The sequence below is a fragment of the Bos grunniens genome, chromosome 26 (assembly GCF_055505025.1).
Source record: "Bos grunniens cultivar Pamir isolate PY7600 chromosome 26, Bosgru_T2T1.0, whole genome shotgun sequence".
Lineage (NCBI taxonomy): Eukaryota > Metazoa > Chordata > Mammalia > Artiodactyla > Bovidae > Bos > Bos grunniens.
Window position 1 is genome coordinate 3,657,369 of NC_141190.1, and position 3,059 is coordinate 3,660,427.

The 3,059-nt window shown below is 37.4% G+C and overlaps 1 pseudogene across 1 annotated transcript; it reads right to left on the bottom strand.

The window, feature by feature from the left end:
• Positions 1 to 976: 976 nt before the first annotated feature.
• On the bottom strand, positions 977 to 2,183 carry LOC147343957 (vasculin-like protein 1 pseudogene; annotated as a pseudogene). Its single transcript, XR_015155458.1, has one exon. The product of XR_015155458.1 is annotated as a vasculin-like protein 1 pseudogene (transcript).
• Positions 2,184 to 3,059: the final 876 nt, after the last annotated feature.

Here is a 3,059-nt window from a genome sequence, read left to right on the forward strand (position 1 = left end):
GATATGTTCTTAGGCAAATCGTTTCTTTTTTTGCCTTTCTTCAGGGGATTTTCCTGACCCAGGAAATAAACCCTGGTCTCCCACATTGTGGGCAGATTCTTTAACGTCTGAGCCACCAGGGAAGCCCAAAGGGTACAGATGAAAGTTAAAATGTTAAAAATTAAATCTCTAATATTCATGCTGTTATACTCTTCAAATAGTCTTTACACAGCCATACATGGAAACACACTGAGTTAGATTTGCTGATAAAGCTGTTGTTATAAAGAGACCTCAAAATGATGTGAATCAAAAAATTCAGGATTCAGTTTACCTTTTTATAAGCTATTACTAAATGTTCCTTATCTGCACTGTTGAAGCTACTTCATACCCACAGTTTCTGCTGTTGCCTTCTGGGAAAGGAAAAGAGAAAGTGGATAGCAAACTGGTACTCTTTAGGATGTAATGTAGAAATTGTATACAACCCTTCCCCTAACAATCACTGTACAAACCTAAGCTAGAAGGTCACAGCTGTACCCAGGAAGCTATGAAGGGTGACTTGTCACTGTTTAGCCAGTTACTTTTTTTTTAAAAAAAAGGATTTCTTTATTAAAAATAGAATGATAAAATGGCTTTAGGGGATAATTAACAGGCTAATACTTTCAGATGCTTTTTTTTTTTTTTTTTTACTGATGCAAAATATTTATTCCAAGTTAGTTATTTTATGCAGTAGTTTTCCCCCTCAACAGACTTGTGATAACCACATCTTTTAAATCTGTAAATAATGTTATCAAAATAATCTTAATCTTTGAAATCTCACAAAAATTTATATTTTACAATCCACCCTGAATATCAAGGCTGCAAGAATAACACAACATTTCCTATATCCAAATATTTTACAGCTGTACCCAGAAAGAAAAAAAAAAAGGGAAAAAACCACATATGCTTGGTTAAGGGCTAACGTTACCCGAGCAGCCAGAAATAAAATAAAATATCCAAATTATTAGCATTAATTTAATACAATTATAACTTCAACAGTCACTTTGTCATTGACAATGATTGCTTGAGCACAAGGGTGAGTGCCCCAAGGGCTGGTAGTAGAAGCTGCTGCTGCAGACCAGTGTCTCCTCCTCTCTGCACTGCCAGCTCCCACCTGTGCATTGCCCCATATATACTGTGTGTATGTGTGTTTTAAAAATCTTTCCCACCACACAAAATTCTCTCTATTAAGCAGATAACAGGGAAGAACAACAACAAAAGCTAAACAAGCCAATCGCTCGCTCTCTCTTTGGGATATGATTATTTCCCTTGTGCATGAAGTATTCAACAATAAAATAAGAAAAGGAAAAGGCAAAGAACGATTTCTTCTGTATAACCCCTAAACACACAAGCTGAGTTTACTGGGTCAGATTTAACTGTGAGCATTTATACGCCTACTTCCAGGCATCGTCATCAGATGTCTCACTGCTACTTGTCTCCGTGTCTGAGTCCTCAAACTCTGCTCTGCAAGTGCTCCTCCAAGGGGAGAAGAGGCTGGAACTTCGACTCTGCAAGAAGCCATTCTTTCCGAAGCCGTTTCTTCTCAGCTGCTCTGTCTTCATGTGGAACTCTCTGAGCTCATCCTCTGTGAGGGGAAGACAATTCTCGTCATTTTCAGGATACTCCTGCCATCCCATTGCTTTCAGTAACCTGTGCTCCGCTTCCAGAGAGTGCGAGAGGCCCTCCCCGTCCTCCTCCACAGGGAGCGCGAGGCCGTTCTGGTGGCAGCCTTCCTCCCCGGTTTCCTTTGGTTCAGGTGTGCTGTTGTCCTCTGAATCTTCCAACTTCTCACACTCTCTGCTCTCTGAGAAGTCTCCATTCCGGTCATCCTTCAGAGTCTTCAGGAACTCGCTCTTCCTGTCAGTAGTTCGACGGGTCAACTCTTTGGGAGAACTTAAAACTACACCACCAGCCAGTACTACTGGTTTGGTAACAGAGATTGGACTGGTAAAAGCAGACTCTCGGCTAGAGGAAAGGGGTCCTGATTTGTGTTCCATTCTGTTAGCTTTCCACGCACTGGCCTTGGATGGAGGTGGTACAGGCTTAGGAACCAGGTTCTTATAGACACTTGGAACCATGGTTGACGATTTGTTTCCATTTGCATGGTGAGATCCTGGTGAGGTGAATGCAGCAGAGAAGGCAGCAGCAGGATCTTCTTTGGAAACTTTTTTTATCAGACACAGATGCTTTATCAGACACTAAAAAAAACATGTTTTTAAAAAGTCAGCTTAAGATTCCTCAGTGGCAACCAAACATATTAAAGCATTCATGAAAAAACAAATAGTAATAAACGGCTATTTAAAAATGTATCATATTTTGGTGTGATTACTCCACAATATCTATGAGAGTAACATACAGCTACTAATAAACCCATACTCAGCCTTCCCTTCCTTGAACAGTAAAATGTCAGCACTAATGTATAATTATCTTCTTTTCAATTTCTCTGAAGGGAGAAATTCTTTCTTTGCCTTTGGGAGATGGCACTGATTTTCTTATAAAAAAGCTCATTTCAATATTCTGAAACTTGAATTGTTAGAAAGTGTTGTTTTTCTCAGGCTCATATTAACTATTACTTATTATTCACTAATAGAGTAAATATATCACTGTGTATTTTTCACCAGGAATAATTAAAAATTTTAATCACTATGAGTAACTCAGAATTTTGTGAGCTATTTTGGATATTTTTATTTCTTTGAAATAATCCTGAATTATGATATTTTATACATCTAAAAAATAGTTGATCCATAGTTCTACATTAAATTTAGTAATTAAGTATCATTTACTTTCTGTAATAGTTTCATTGTTGTAGGTATTTACATAGCTACTCTTTACACTATAGAAATTTTTAGTAAATTTAAAATTAAGTAATTAAGTAATTAATTACTGAGACAAAATTCTGTGCATAAGCTTTTTCCTTAAAGAAATCCCACATTCAATATTTCAGGTCACTGGGGTGCCATTTGGACAGTAAAAGTGTGCATAATTTCTTCACATAATACCTTGGAGGATTAAAACATGATTTTTAAATAGCTTATCTTGCAACC